Here is a 17,241-nt window from a genome sequence, read left to right as displayed (position 1 = left end):
GAGCCTACCATTTAGCTCAGGCCTGCTTTGCTAATGGTCACAGCAAGACAATTAATCTCTGTGTGCTTGTCTTTAAGCTACACAATGTCTAAACATGATTGAAAAAATATATTCTTCTTTTGAAAATAGAACAACTATTTGCAAAGATGGCTCAGTCGGCAGGAGGCTCTGCTGTCACTCCCTGGATTCTATTTTTGTTGAGAGGAGCCAGTACCTTTAAAAAAGACACCGAGCCTTGTGTTCAGTTAAATGGCTCTTGCTGTTACATGGTACAAAGATAAATTTGCTTAATGGTCAAACTCTTGCCTTGAAATATAATCTTAGGCTGAATGTTTGGAAGGTGCCTTGAGGGTGGAAATATAGCAATTTCTAGAAAAGCTTTTGAATTGTTGACTATTACATAATATACTGGTATTTCTGACTGGTACCGAATTTGACTGGTACCAAATTGTATGTTGCCTCACTCAGTTGCCTATAACAGGAATTTCCCATCACTTTGATACTGACCCCATCTATCTTCCTTCTGTATGGGGTGAAGGAGAAAGTTGGGGGTGAGGGGTAGTGGGGCAACAGAATGTCAGAATTGTCTAGTAAAAAACAGAAAATCTTTCAACAAAGATGTGTTATTTCTAAGTTCAAATTATATTTATTCTATGCTAAGCGTTTTAAGAATGTTAGACCCTTAGACATGCATAAATACTTATGTGCACATAGTCATTTCATTCTATCCAGAAAGGAGCTGGTTCTAGGTTCCTAGAATATACCTAAACCTACAGATGCTCAGATGCATAAAATACCGAAACCCAGCCAGGCAGTGGTGGCACATGCCTTTAGTCCCAGCACTTCAGAGGCAGAGGCAGGCGGATTTCTGAGTTCGAGGCCAGCCTGGTCTACAGAATGAGTTCCAGGACAGCCGGGGCTACACAGAGAAACCTTGTCTCGAAAAAAGCAAGAAACAAAAAACAAAACACAAAACATAAAAATACCGAAACCCTCCTATAAAATAGCATAATATTTTCATGTTACTTGTACATAACCCCTTAAAAAAAATCCAAATTCCTTTTAGGTGACTCATGGCACCAAATGCAAGCCCATGTAAGCAGTTATTTTGCAGATTTGCCTGAATGACTAAATAAAATTGTCATTCTATAGATACAATTTTTCAAATGTTCTCTGTCTGTGGTTGGTTGAATTTATGGATTCAGAATATATGGATACAGAGAGCTGACCACGTGTGCTAAATACATATATACACATATTTTGTATATATGCACGCACACACACACACACACATGCACTTCTATGTGTGCCTTGATTTCTGTCTCATTCTCAGAGACTTGATATGTAGTCTATGCCCATCTGAAACTTACTATGTCTCTCTCCCAGACTGTCCTCAAATACCATGTGATTACCTTGCCTTTGCCTCACTAACATGAAGATTACAGATGTACACTATCAAATCCTCTTGTATTTGATATTTTTAAAAACCGTGTCAAGTCCTGAAAACACACTGTTTCCATGCATGTATGAATGGACGGAGCTATTTGATTTGGGGGTGGTTATTTCACTGCCATGTTAATAGTTCAACAGGGCTTCCATAATATGGTTAGCTAAATCAGTTAGTTAAGGCCTTAATTAATCATCTGGATGGTATCAAATGGCCTGTGGGTAGAAAAGAAGGTGAAAATCTAAACTCTTTGAAGGATCAAGGGTCCCAAAGCTCAAGTTGGAGAAACAAAACCACATCAATGCAGGAACTATGAACGAAGTCTCTTCTCTGATCACTTTTATTGTTATTGTTTTCTGATGCTAGATATGGACCCTGTGACTATGTGCATACTACTCACACAATATACTTTTTAAGTCCACCATAGGTATATTTAACAGTTACGCATATTCATCCATTCATTCCTTTCTATGTTATGTGTACAGGTGTTTTGCCTGCATTCATGTAAGTGCATCACACGTGCATGATACCCAAGGAAGCCAAAAGATGCTATTGGATCCTCTGGAACTGGAGTTACAGACAGTTGTTAACTGCCAGGTAGGTGCTAGGAGCTAAACCTAGGTTCTCTGCAAGAACACTGGTATTCCACCATCAGTCTCAACTAACCTGGACCGCCCCAGATCTCTCAGACACTGAGCCACCAACCAGGCAGCATACACCAGCTGATATGAGGCTACCAACACATATACAGCAGAGGACTTCCGGGTCTGGACTCAGTCAGAGAAGATGCAGAGACTTGAGGACCCAGGGAGTGGGGAGGTCTGGTGGGGTGGAGGAAGGAGTCAGGGGAGGAGATACGGGATGTGGAACAGTCAGAAGGTGGGACCGGGAGGGGGATGAAGTCTGGATTATAAAAAAAAAAAGATTAAAGAATAAATAAAAAATTAAAATTTAAAATAGAATAATAAGAAATTGTTGAGCCATCCCTGTGTAGAGTGGGGGGAAGGGCAAGATAAGCCCAGCATACATATCCCTTCAATAGACCTGCTAATTGGTACTAGAAGGTCACAGAAGACTAGGAAGAACTCAAAGAAGCATGGGTGGTGCTGGCCAAGGCAGCTGTGTTCCAATCTCTGTCCTAACCTGTTAGAAAGACAAAGGGCTGCTTATCCCTTCTTCCAGCAGCTCAGAAAATGGCACATTCAGAGAGAATCTTGTAGTAAGCTAGTCCTGTGGGTGGTAATGTCTCTTCCTTCACCAACACAGCACACTGTTCCACTAGGTCAGGGGTATTCCCCCAAATAAATAATTAAATAAACTTTCCTTCAGGTGATATCCCATCTTGAATGCAACTTTGGGATGCAATGTGTTAGAAATTGGTCCTTAGGGCTAGAGAGATGGCTCAGCAGTTAATAGAACACATTGTGCTTCAAGGGTATCAGAGTTCTATTCCCAGTACCCGCTTTGGGTGGCTCACAGCTACCTGTAACTGTAGCTCAAGGGTTCCCAGACTCTCTGGCCTCTGCAGACACCTGAATCTGTATGAGCAGATTCAGGATTTTAAGCAGATTTAAAAAATGGCAACTGGTCTTTGAATTTAGTTGAGTACAAGGACTCTGGGAAGCCGGCCCTAAGCAGGACAGCAGCTGGTTACCCCAGCAGGAGATACTGTTGCTGGATCTTTTACTCTCCCTCCCTGATCTCCTCTATCCCTCAACTCTGTCCTGAAGCAGCCAAGGAAAGGAAAGCGCTCCACGCCTGCACACCCAGGCAAATGGAACCTTACATACCTCTCCCCGAGTGTGAAATCCTAACTATAAATACCTAAACGAACGGATGCTAAAACATTTTTAAACCAAGATGTGCGATGCAAAGTGGAGTTATTAATATCAAGAGAAAAGAACACACTTGGAGACCTGGGAATCAAAAGTTTCAGTTTGCCTTTGCCGTGAGGGGGAAACATTTTAGGAGGGAACCCAGAGGTGAAGCATTGTTTTCTTTCATGGCTTTCACTCTGACCGCCATTTGGGTAATCAACCATGCTATCAGAATCTACATCTTTATATCTTTTTAAAAGGTCTTTTTCCAATTGAATTCTTTTTGTTCCTGCCATGTTTCCTATGCCACGTCAAGTGGGTTGATACTATTCTACTAAAATAAATACAGATTCCATCTTAAGTAGGAAAATAAAAATGCAGGACATCCATCTTCGTAAAGCTTTCAAAACAAACAAACCTAATATGTATACACTCCCCTTCCTACTCACCCCCAAAACAAATAGGAGATATTTGGGGGCTACGTGATGTCTTATTATCTAAGACATATTAGGCTATTTTTTAAATTCATTTTTCATTATAAAAAGCCTGCTTTGAGATAAGCTAGCAAACATTATTTTAAATAATTAAAAATTTTTATCTAAAATTATTTTATTGCTTATGTACACAAAAGAATTTATACCACAGAGGCTGGACTACTTCTATTTCCAACTGGGTGGGAAGACAACCAGTTGGTAGTGAGCCAACTGGTGAATTCTGCTCTTTAGCAGAATCAGGTGGAATTTAGCATCCTTCTCCTTTCTGTTCCTCTCAAGGTGCTTGTGAACAGTGACTGCTTTCTTAATTAAATGGTTGAGTTCCTCAGGAAGGTAGGGGCAAAGTCTTTGGACTTAAGGTTTCTCAAGATTTTGTTACCAGCCACACCATGTGAGTCCCTGAGGATCACACCTCTGGGAACAAGTCAGGTCTTTCATGGCCTGTTTGTCAATCTCTTCCTTCACATTGTCAGATGTCAGCTTCAGTCAGTGGGAGATGCTACAGTGGTAGGGTAGCACCAACTGGGACAAGCCCTTGCCATCAACATGCATACAGCCCATGATACTGGAGGTCTGGCAGCAAAGAGAGCTTGTTTTGAAATTTAAAAAACAAAAAGTTTCCTTGATCTATTTGGAAATGCTATGTGACATTCAATATATCTATATAATGTGTAAGGACCAGATATATTGGTATAGCCATCAGCCTACCCATTTACCCTGTCTTTGTGTTGAGAAAATTCAAAGTCCTCTCTACGGTCATTTTGAAATGCATCATTAATTGTTGTCAACCATAGTTGCCTTGCCAAGACACGATATGATAGACAGACCAGGTATTGTTTTCTACAACCACAACTGACAGTTCTTGAGCCTAGTACATCTGTAGGCCATATGTCCCTGTTCATCAGATGTCAGCAAAGACCCTGTGCCAAGAAGACTCCTTCTACATCAAACGTGGGCACTGGTCACCTGGAAGCCGGTGACTCTAGAGTTAAGTATCCATACCTGGTCAAATATAAAAGAAGGGGAGACTAGTGCCACCCACAAATTGAGTGGGGAGATGCTAACAAATGTTCTTTTGCCCCAGATTGGGAGCCAGTGACAATCCAGACAAACAATGCCACCTGTGTTCAAGTTGATGAACCAATGGACCTTGTGGGGTTACCTGCAAGAGTATGGGTGACTCAAAGGCACTTGAAACATCCAAATGGGGCTGAGTGACAACTCAGGAAAGCTGCAACCTCTATGCTCTTTCAACTTGAAGGTAGATTAGCTGGTCAGAGAGCCTCCTCTCCCTGGCACTGTATTGTCCTTATAAAGTTGGGGAGAGCCCTTGTGAGTCTTGGGAGTTTCTGCTTTCTTGGACTTGGGCCATTTGCTTCCTAAGACTCATGAGCTCCCCCCCCCATTAAGAGGAAACTCCTCAATTTAGAGGGAATTGTTAGATAATGTTCCCTTGCCATGACCTCACCAAAAGCCACTGGCTGTTTAGACAAGGTCCTGATGGTGAAGGGTAAAGCTAAATTCCACCGTGAATTCTCTGATTATGAAGTAAGCCCAGGAGAGTACCCAGCATTCTGAGAACCGGACAGGGCTAAGGGATGCTAGATACTCATCCCACAAAGGACTCACCATGGTATTCCACTCACCAAGTATTTCCAAGTGGCAGAAGTACTCCCTGAGCTAGAGCTTCAGAGAGGATAGAGAGGAAGAAAAGCACCTGTAGCAGCACAGGCCACCCAAGCAGTCACTCATCTTCAAAGCAGAGGCCAGATATGGTTCAGCTCTGGCTCATCCAAAGCCCAACCTGGCACAAATCCTGGTACCTTGGATCCTGAAAGTGGGGAGAAGAAAAAGAACTCATAAGACACGCAGGCTGTCTTTGGACCTAAACACCACCCCGAAGTCTCATTCTGAAGGTTATAGTATCAAGACCTACAAGAGAACCCAGCGGCCCTCTTCCATTGAGCTGATGTGTGGAGTAGCCATGGAAATGGCTGAAGAAACTGTGACCTCCAAGACCTGTAAGATGGACATCCCAGTGGTAGAAGAGAGAAACAACTGTGTTTATAACATGGTCTGTAACATGACACAACTGTGGTCACTCCACTGGCTTCTAGAGTGATTCTACCAGGGACACATCTTTAAAATAAAACCAACCAACCAACCAACAAAAAGCCCACTGCCTCTGACATAGGAATGCTATATCTAAAACAAAATAAAAACACTTGGAGGTGAGAGCTGAAGACCCAATTGAGTTTGAGCAGCAAGAGTACAAGGTTTGCCCTGGTGTAAATTTTATATTGCTTTAAAACTCTGTGAGAAACAAAACTGGTTGTGATATTTGGGAGATCTCATAACCTATTTCTATATCACTTATCCTGAATGAGAACTTTGATCCTTGGTTACTAGGTAAGCAATGTGTGTGGCTGTCCAGAGCCAAGGGTTCTTGATTCTTTTACCATGGTTAATGTGAACATGGACAAATCATGGCCTTGAAATGGCCCCCAGCTAGTCTGGACAGCTTGGTCCTTCTGACATGCTCTACCTTGTCAATTAGAGGAACTAAGGTCTGTTTGAGTGCTGGAGATCATTAACAGTCAGATCTGGCAGAAACCACTTTCTCTGAGTGAAGCCAAGGTTCCATGCTCTTAGGTCAGCCTGGACCACCTTGTCCTACATCAGCTCCTCCTCCTTGTCACTTCCAGGTGCTCTTCAGTTGGAGGATTGCTTCTCTATATATGTCAGAGAAAAACACTCTTGTGTAACCTTTCTCTTTCTTAAAAGTAAACTAGTCTAACTCACTATTTGGTTGAAAACTACCTGAAGTATATCGATAAACAAGCCCCATGTATCTGTTTGTTGATTGGGTTTGGTTTGCAGTACTGGAGATGGAATGAGGGACTTGTCTCATGCCAGACTTGGGCTTCTGAGCTCCACCCTCAGCCCCTGGGTAGTACAGTGTTTCAGAGTAATGGAGGCAGTGAGTCCAGGTGCATTGGAGAGTTGAAGAAACTGTGAAGTTGGTGTCACCTTATTTAAAAATCTTTTTTTTTCCATGAAGGCCTCAAGTTGTTGTTGTTTTTGTTGTTGTTGTTGCTGTTGTTGTGTTTTTATGGAGGGAGTGGGGCTGGGAGGATTAACAGCTTTTCTAGAATGAAAGTGTTTGCATCACAAAGAGTTCCATGCTTTCTGGAGTGCATCTTACCAAGGGCAGGAAGAAAGAAACTTTTTTCTACTTCTTACTCCTGCCGGTGTGTCCACTGTGTGGACCCCTTTTTCATGCTTGTTGGGTTTTGTTTAGGATGCTGTTTTGTGGACATAAAGAACTGACCTTGGGCTGGAGAGATGGCTCAGCGGTTAAGAGCACTGACTGCTCTTCCAGAGGTCCTGAGTTTCATTCCCAGCAACGACATGGTGGCTCACAACCATCTGAAATGGGATGTGATACCCTCTTCTGGTATGTCTGAAGACAGCTACAGTGTACTCATCATATATATAGAATAAAGAAATAAAATCTTTAAAAAAAAAAAAAAAAAAGAAGAAAGAACTGGCCTTCTCAAACAGAAGCCCTGGATTCTAACACTCAGATAAATGAAAAATGATGTTATAGCTCTCATATTAATTATATATAATCAATATATTGTATATGTATGTATATATATAATATGCATACACATATACATGTATGTGTATATATATATGCATACACACACATATATATATATATATATATATATATAGAGAGAGAGAGAGAGAGAGAGAGAAAGAGAGAGAGAAGAAAGAGAGAGGAGAGAGGGGGGTGAGGAGGGGACCCTTAGAACATTTTTATACCTTGCTGTTATGGCAACAGCATACTTCTAAAGGAGAATGTGTAACACCCACTGGACATGTATCCAGGCAAAGCTTCCATTAAAAAATTCCTACCCATTGCACAGCAGTAAGTGAGTTTTAAATCATGACTGTGATTAGTTCAATTGCTTGCCAGTATTGAAACACCATTGCACCCACATAACTGATACATGTTGTTGCTACCTGTAGGACCAGTCCCACAAACCCAACAAGATGTTTTCTTGTGACAGCCCTTCTGATATGGAAGGTGAATGCCTTTGGCCCTTGAGCCATCCCTTGCCAGACAGTTCATCTCAGAGTTTTCCACTGTTTCCCATCAGATATGGTTGCAAAATCTTGAACTATGATATCTGTTTTACTTCTTTCCCAATTCAAAGGCCAGTTCTAACATGATCCCAGAGCAGTGTCCTCAAGTGTGATCCACCAGCATGCAGAAAAAGAAAGTCATTCTTGCCTTCCTTTCTTTGGAATATTTTAGATCGTACTGCCAACTCAGATTGTATGGGAAACCACAAGTTCCTCCAACCTGTAATTTTTGGAGAAGAATCTTATCTTAATATTTCATTATTGTCAAGCATCTTCTAAAGGCATTAGTGCCATTTCCCCCTATTGTTGAGTGTGCTCAGAGGATTTCTCTCAATTCATATCCTGTTCCAGGCAACACAGAAGTTATTTGGTCAATGTGCTTTCTAAATCTCTATCAAGTGTTGAGTAAGTCACTGACTAGGACAAGGCTGATGACAAATGAAGAAGGATGCTAGGAATCTACTTTCCTTTTTCCCAGTTTGCACCAAGACAACTGCTCCAAGGATATTCTTGATTTTCTTTGTTCCCTTTACTTCAGAGTAGACTAGGGTCAAGTCCAACTGAGTGGATTCTATATTATTGTCTTTATCTACCAGGATAGTGACCTACAAGAAAGGTGACCCAGGCAAACCCTGGTGTGAACAATTGGCTTTTACTAAATATTTCCAAAATATCTCTTCATAATAATGGGATTAGAGATTCATGTTCATCTCCTTAGCCCACGTTGAAAACTTTGAAACCAATCAGCTGTGAATGCCTGCTGTCCCTTTGGTAGTCTACAGCTGAATGCTGAAGGACACCTAGAGTGGGTTCAGATGACTCTGCAGGCAGCTCTCTCTCCCTTATAGAGTGTTACTTCCAGGGACCAGAAGACCTGCTTGTTGCTCAGTGCTCAACTATATGTACCCTGTTCTTCGCTCAGATGTGAAAATCTTTACATAGATTTTGTCCACTACTCGATGTGAGCTTAAATCATCTACTTTGTCTTATGCAATCCTAGAGACTGAAGTTTACATTTGCATAGGACTTAAAAGTCTGTATGTGTTGTTGATGTCATGTCTATGGATAAGCCATTGTGTGGGATGAGAATGGGTTTAGGGGACAATTTGAAAGGTGTGAATAGGGGTGAATATAGGACATGGGGTGTGGAGTGTAGACTCACAATGCTGATTTGATGAGTTGAAGACTGTTTAACTATAAATTCTTATTAAAAAGTTATACATGTTATAAAACTTTATCATGTAAAACATGATGATTTGAATCAAGCATATACTATTTAAGGGCAAAACTGAGCTCATTAACATATGCAGAATCTTGTACATCATTCTTTTCTTAGGATGAAAATTCTTAAGTCTAATTTCTTAACAGGCAACAGGAATGTAATTTATTCTTATAAAGATCTCCTTTTAACTACTAGATATCCTTTGTGCTCAAACATCTGCTCAAACACCCTGATTGCTAGTCTGTGAGATACCATTCTATTTCCTTCTTCATTGAGTACAGCTTCAACATTTTTATCTAAATTTTCATTTGTTTGTTTATATGTGTGTTGTATATGTGTAAGTACATGTGTCTGAATGTCCTGGCAGAAGATGTCTGCTGTCTTGCTCTTTGTCTTATTTCTTTGAAATAGGATTGCTCGCCAAACCTGAAATTAGGCTGGTGGCCAGAAAGCCCCAGCATTCTTTCTCCATTCTCCTACAGCACTGAGCTTACAATGCAACAATGGTCTGGTTATATGGGTTCTGGAGATTTGAACACAGGCCCTCCTGTCTCTGTAGCAATCCCCCTTACCCACTAAATCATCTTCACAGTCCAAAGAAAACACTTACTTTAGATACCACATGCTATGTGGGAAATCATATATCATTTTTTTTTTCTGTGCTCAGCTTCTTTAAATATTACCTGATTTTGGTGGTTCCATCATAATATTTCTGTTTGAGTTAAAGAGACAAAAATATTCAGCCTATATTTACAATGAAATCAGAGATGATACTGGGAAGAGATGACCAGGGTGAAAACTCCAAGGTCGGCAAGGCTGGAAAACAATACGGATGTAGTTGGAAGAGGTCAGGGTGTTCAATATGTAGCTAAATGGTTGTCTGTGAATGAACATGCTTAGTGCCCTAGGTCTTTCACATGGCTGTGACTTGATATTGTATCCCTGGTTCCTATGGAGAGGTGTGGACTATGGGGTGGAAGAACTAGCTGGTGCTGTGGACCTGTGACAGAAGAGCCTAGTAGGAAGCTCTTAGATTGAATGCTTTCTTAGATGAAAGCCATTGTTAAAGAGAATTATGGGACCTGACATTTCATTCTTTCTCTCTTTCTGGCTCAAGGTGTGACCACTCAATTCAACTTGTGATCTAGTCATTGTTAGTTTCATCCCTTACCAGAGGACAAACCAATGAAGCTGCCTGATTCTGAGTTTTCACCATCAAAATGATCATCTAGAAGTTTCCTGTTTATAATTTAGAATTTATGTAGTCGGGTATTTTATTACAGCATATTTATATGTTGCTACCAGAATATACTTCAATCTCCCACTCCCTTCCTTCCTTCTTTTTAATTTTGTTTCCTTGACAACTGACACAAAACAAGATTGGTTCTCTGACATGGAGAGATAATCAGATTGGGGAGAAGAAGGACTATGGGATTCACTTGACATCTATGTGCTCTCATGACATCTTTGAGCCAGAATGTTCTTACTCAGTGTGATTGGGCTGGGGGAACTAATATAAAAGCAGGAGTGGATGATGGAAGTTGGGGTTCTCAGATGTTATTTTCTATCCAGCTTGTGGCTTATGGCCTCACCAATAGTTCTTTGTCAAGGATGGGCAAGACCTGGTGAGAGATAGCAGAAGTCACTGGTACCTTGATAAAGTTTTGGAACAAACACATTTTCTCTTTAAAGAGAATCAGTACAGTCTTTCATGGTGAAGGTGGAAGGGGTGAGTGTTTCTTTTACTCATTTTTTGCCCTCCAATGGGGTTCTGGTTTCTTTCCTCCCGTCTTTCTTCCTTCCCTCCCTTCCTTTCTTCCTTCCTTCCATCTTTTCCTTCCTTCCCTCCCTCCCTCCCTCCTTCCTTCCTTTTTTTTCTTTCTTTTTTCTTTTTTTTAGGGACTATGACAGCACAGCATCTACTACTTCTTCACACTTACTCTTTAAGCTCTGAACCACTCTATGTTTGCCAATAGGATGCCCAGGTCTACCCCCACACAACCTGAACCCGTGATAAATCACACGTTTGGGTGTTTTGTCACTAGAACTGGTCCTACTTGTCAAGGTAGCTGAGGTTGTGGGACAACACACCATTGATCACACACCTATCAAGTGAAAACTGGCTTCAGGTATTCAGAATCATTCTCTATCTCCTTTGCAACATGAGTCTTAGATCTTCTCATTTCAGGGAGTCTGTGGCATATTTTAGATTTTATCAGGGTCCCTCTGGAAATGAACTTGAACTGTAGTGAGCAGACTCTCTGTTGTGTTTTATTTGTTCACTCTATGCTTAAGCTTTACTAAGGAAAGAATTAAATGAGATCAACTCAGAGTCTAATACTTCAATGAGTACTGGATATCAACCACCTACCTACCTATAAAGCGGTAGAGCTCTTACAAGTCACACACACTAGCCAGCCTGACTGTTCAGTTCTTACCCAACCCCAAGCACCTGTTTCCCAAGGGAACATACCTTATTGAACTTCCTGAACAAGGCATCCTGTTCAAGTCAGAAGTGTTGAGGAATACCAGGGTGCCAATATGAGCTCACATAATTGTTAACTCTGTCATGTTACCTGCTACCCCATGAGAACATCGCCATCCACCCAAGACCAGCTTCCCTTTGAAATCTCCTAAGCCTGTGATGCAGAAGGCATTACTCTTATGGAGAAATCTATGCTTGCTGTGTATTCTGAAAAGAAGGCTATCAAAGGACTTACCTGATGGAGGGAGCACTCCTCTGAAGCTGATCAGAGACACTTCAGATGGCCTTGTGGTTCCCAGATGAAAGGGATGACAGAAGTGCAAATCATTGGCATTGAATGGGAAAGGAGAACACTGGAGACTTAAGTGCAGTGTTGGGTGAAAATTAAAACTAAGAACAAAGGAAAGGAAATTAAATTCAGAGCCATTCTTTAAAAGGTTGGCTTCTGATTTTGATCTGAAAGAGAGAGAGAGAGAGAGAGAAAGAGAGAGAGAGAGAAAGAGAGAGAGAGAGAGAGAGAGAGAGAGAGAGAGAGAGAGAGAGAGAGAGAGAGAGAAACAAAGAAACCTTTAGGAAAAAACTTATTCCAGCTCTGTCCACCCTCTTCCCTTTTATAGCATCTTTCATTTACTTTGTGGTTTGAGGAAAGAGAGGAGTTGATGGTGATAAAATCACCATAGAACTTGCTATTGAAAATAACAGCTTGTTTGTATGGAATTATGGCGAGGGTAGACATTGCTCATAGATAATGTATGTCAGTGTGAAGGATCAAGAGAACAATTCACTGTATTATGAAATGGCAGCTATAGGCAGCATCTATTTCTAATGTTCCCCTTCTGTTTATCTCCTTCAAAGAGACATACAGTTTTTTGCAGTTAGAGAATATAAACTGAGGTAGTGTGCTGATGTCATCTTGGAATTCTTTTAAGAATGCTTATGAGACTCTCCCATCCTAACATTTCTCCCCTCTCTAAGGGAATTTTTCAAAAGAGCTTCTTGATTAAGTTGACAGTTGTAGATAATGAAGAAGCATTTTAGATAGCAAGATAGGTTTGCAATGGTGCATGCCCATGTTAGTAAATAGGAACTGCATTAAAATACTAGCCCAGATGATCGTGTGTGTGTGTGTGTGTGTGTGTGTGTGTGTGTGTTTGTGTGTACATGTACACATTAAGCATTAGTTTAACAAACAAAAAAGTTTAGTTTTCCCTATAGAGAAAGCATAAAAACATTGGTATGAATTTTAGCATTAGTCTAAATGAACTGGAGAAGAAATCTGTTTGCCTGATGGCCACAGCACAAGTTTAGGAAGCTGAATTTCGGCTTTCTCCGTAGTAATGAAAGTAATATCATCTTTCTATTCCCCAGTGTAGGGAAATGCCAGGGCCAGAAAGTGGGAGAGGGCGGGGTGGCAGGCATGGGGAGGGGGGAGGCAACAGGGGTTTGTTTTTGTTTGTTTTTTTGTTTTTTGGAGGGGAAACTGGGAAAGGAGAAATTCGCATGTAAATAAAGAAAATATCTAAAATAAAAAAAAATGAAAAAAAAAAAAAAAGAAAGTAATATCATCTGACACCTCCCAGTTGTGCAGAGAAATTAAATATGGTAGAAGATATAATGCTTCTCTGGGGTTTTTAATAAACACCCATAGAGGTTATGTGGTCATAAGGCTTTTTATTTGGGTTTTGAAGGTAAGAAAGGGATTCTGGATGGAATGATGATAACAAGTAAAGCCTTGAACTGAGAAGTGATTGGTATCAGGTGGATGCCACTTCCTACAGGAACCCCTCTCCATCACACATTTATATATCACCTCCTTTTGTGTCTCCACCCTGATGCCTTCCCCGTGGTGGTAGCCTCACTTGTCATTCTTTCCCCAGTCTTTCTACATTTTCACACAGAGAAATGCCTTAACCCAACCTTGTGGTGTAAATGGCAGAGCCCCAGGACTCCTGTTTATTCACTCATTAATGCCACCTTCAGTTTTTTTTTAATCATTGATATGACAATGATTTATTTATTGAGCCTTGACTCTGCCTGATAGTGTTCCCAAATAAGAAATGCAACCAGGAACAAGAGGATCTCCATGTGAGCATTACCTGGCATTACCTGGGACTGCACATGCAGACAGAGACAGTCAAGCAACACTCGGATGGTTTAGCAGTACAGTTTGGGTTCCTGGGGACAACTTCCAGAAACAGAGGAGGTCTTGGACCAAAGAAGCTGCTGGGAGATGCTGAGGGCAGCTGAAAGGCTTGATGTCCCCACTTGACAGTCACATCTTCCATCTGTAAATAGGGCCCATTCTGTTTAGAAGAAAGTGACTGGGAAAGGAGAAAGGGGAACTGACTGGTAGTCATGAGCCCTAAACTGAGCCCCAGTTCTGCTTTCAACCACCTGTGTTTCTCAGGGACTCTTCTCAGCATTGCTAAGTCTCAGCTTCTTCTTTTTGGGGGGACAAAGGATGCTTATAATAGTAGTAGTATTTTTGTGGTCTTTATAAGTTTTAAACTTATATATCAAAATTTTTTTCTCGTGCCCAAACTAACCCTTTTCAATAAAGGAATAATTTTATATAATGTTTCAAAAGGCAGTTCTTTGGTATTTCCAAAGAGCATATCTCATTCTCTACCAGTTTGTCAACCAAACTGTTTCTTTGTCCTGATCATAACTACAGCCTTAACTTCTCTGGGAATCTCTGCTGTGGGAGGTCTTGGTAGATGAATGAACATTCATTCCATGTTACTAGACAATAGATAATGAAGAATTGTCTATTAACGATCCAATAAGCTTCAGCAAATATAGCCGACTTGATTGATGTTTCTATACAGAATCTCTAGAGGTCCACTGAACATGACGTGTATCTTTTTATTATCATGTATATATGTGTGTACATATGTACATGCATGCATGGATGGCCAAACATGGAGGGAGTGCAGAGGACAACTGTGGATTTGGTTCTCTTCTACATTTACAAGGGTCCTAGGGGTGACAATCAGCCTGCTTATGGCAAATCTGAACCATCTAGCTAATGTTACTCAACACTGAATCAGATCTACAACCTGAACAGCAGCCAAATGCTCACCAACGGTGCTTGAAATGGAAGAATGCTTCCTAGAAAACATGCCCACCAAGATGGAGATCTAAGTGAGCTAAGATCTTCCTTCACCAAGCAAACAGGATGCTAAGCTCTGAAAGGCACAGAAGAGAGAGTACAGTAGCAAATTGGTATCATCACAAGTTTTGACCAAAAGAAAAAAATCAAAGTTTTCATTCTCTTTGGAATCAGTGGACATGGGTACATGTTAAGCAGTGGACAGCTTCCCAAAGTCAGCTTGTCAACACTCAAAAGAGATAAGCTGTGCATTGATGGCCATGGGAATGGAGACAGAAGCTGCTCAACCTAACAGGGAAAAAAAAGAACATTTCTGTCTATTTTTCTGAACGTCATAGTGTGGGGATGTGGGGTGTGGTACAAGACTATTATAAGAGAAAGAAATGTCAGTTTTATTACTAAGCTTTGCTTACCCTAAAGGGGTGATATGAAGACATTCAAAAGCAGTTCTAATCAAATGATCCCCATGACATGCAGCAGTTTTTCCTATTAAGTTTTAGAGGAGCCTCATAGAACTGCTCAGATATTTCATTGTAAAAAGATTAGGCATGCTGGGTCATGTGACCCAAAACCTACATTGGTGCAGAAAAAAGATTGAACAGAATGAAAATAAGAGACAGTTGAGTGTTGGGCACCAATGGTAGTGTCATACATATATATATATATATATATATATATATATATATATATATATATTTATGGGTTCTTTGTTGGTTCTTCTAACTGTATCTTAACAATATCTCTTCTGACTCAACTGTCTCCAATTTTACTCACCTCAATCTCTTTTCTGAACCAACCATCTTCTCTTCTCTCACCCTACTCAATCTTCTTTCTCCTGCACTATCTCCTCTAACCCTACTCTCTAACCAGTCTCTTCTGCCACCTGGATCCTACTCCTTTATCTCAGCCTCTGCTGGCTTTTTGTATCCTCTCTTATTCCCTGAAGTCCAAGAGGTCATAGGTTCAAGCAGTTCTAACAGCTAAGGTCAAAGGGCCTATCAACTAACATCTAGGAATCCTTTAAAGGGCCAGCCACACATAGTAAACCACACTACATTGCACTTCCTCACATACAAGGAAACAGAGACGCACATTTAGCTAGTGGGAAACTAATCAAGATCGGTAGGCTCTAGGGTCTTTCTCCCTCACCCCTCTGTCATAATGCTTGGTATTTTCTTAAGTGGCCAGTAAGGACTTTGGCTATAAAACTGCAGAAGGTCAGTAAGCTAGGAGGGGAGAATATAATGAATGTCTATACTGATCTAAATTAAACAAAAATGGTTTCAAACCATAAACACAAACACACTTGTGCACATGGACATTCCTATCTCAGGAATGTTTATGTAATCAGTAAACAGATACTGACTAAAGACCTATATGAAAATGCTCTTTGCTGTCCAGCAGCAATGATGACAGAACACGGAGACTTCTTCTCTCAACGGTTTACTCAGGAGTTTTATTTTGTGTTACAGCTCTCCTAGGTACCCAAGTGTTACAGCTCTTTAAGGTCCCTAGGTATTACAGCTCTCCTAGGTTCTTAAATGTTACAGCTCTTCTAGATGTCATGGCTCTTCTTGGTGTTGCTGCTTCTTCTTCTTCTTCCTCTTCTTCCTAGGTGCTGCAGGTCTGCTTGCTTCTGTGGAATGGCGTGGCTGCTTTTGCTTCTGTGGAGTGGGAGTGACTGTCTAGAGAGAACTCCTTATATACCCGATCCTGAGCTGCCAAGTCCTCCTGGATTGGTTCTCTGGCAGATCCTCATTAGCATACACCTGCTCGGGAGGGGCGCATGCGCAGTGGAATCGTCTATTGCTACAGTGTATTGGGAAGTGGAATCGTCTATTGCTGCAGTGTATTGGGAACCAGCGCCATCTTGGATTTTATCGTCCAAGCGACTGCCTACATGAAAAAGCACTGTATTCATGGTTTTCTCTGCATTCCCAAAGTCAAGGGGTCATTACACATAGAAGAAAATCAAGAAGTGAAAAAAGAAAGTGGTATATGCTACACATGTGCTGACACTAAGCCAAGACCAAACCTCCCACCTGTTGGTTATTTTAAGAAGAGGGTTCTGGAGACAGTTGGGACACTACCACAAATAACTTGCTCACCAGTGTTCTAATATTGAGGCCTCTTGTAACATCTAAGTTATTTTGGTTTGAGAGGTGTCTCCAGCAACTATTCTCTTCAGAGCTGTAGAAGTTAGTAGAGACCTACCTCATGTTCATGATCATTTGCTACCCTCAAGTTCTCTTCTCTTAAAAGCTGGCTGCAGGTCTCAAATGCATTTCTAAAGTTGGAATGGGTGGAGACTGTCCACTGCACAAAAATAATCATAGCTCCCACCTCAGGCTAACAACACCATCTCAGTTAAACAACCACATTTTAAAATATTCAAATAATTTTGATGACCATTCTTTATAACTTCAAACTCCAGCCTTGGCATTTGAGCATCCACCAATGGCCTCACAATTCTCCTTACTCCTGGCAGCTTTATTGGCTTTTTTTTTTT

Source organism: Mastomys coucha, unplaced genomic scaffold (genome assembly GCF_008632895.1).
Source record: "Mastomys coucha isolate ucsf_1 unplaced genomic scaffold, UCSF_Mcou_1 pScaffold7, whole genome shotgun sequence".
NCBI classification, from domain to species: domain Eukaryota; kingdom Metazoa; phylum Chordata; class Mammalia; order Rodentia; family Muridae; genus Mastomys; species Mastomys coucha.
This window is presented reverse-complemented; position numbering follows the sequence as displayed.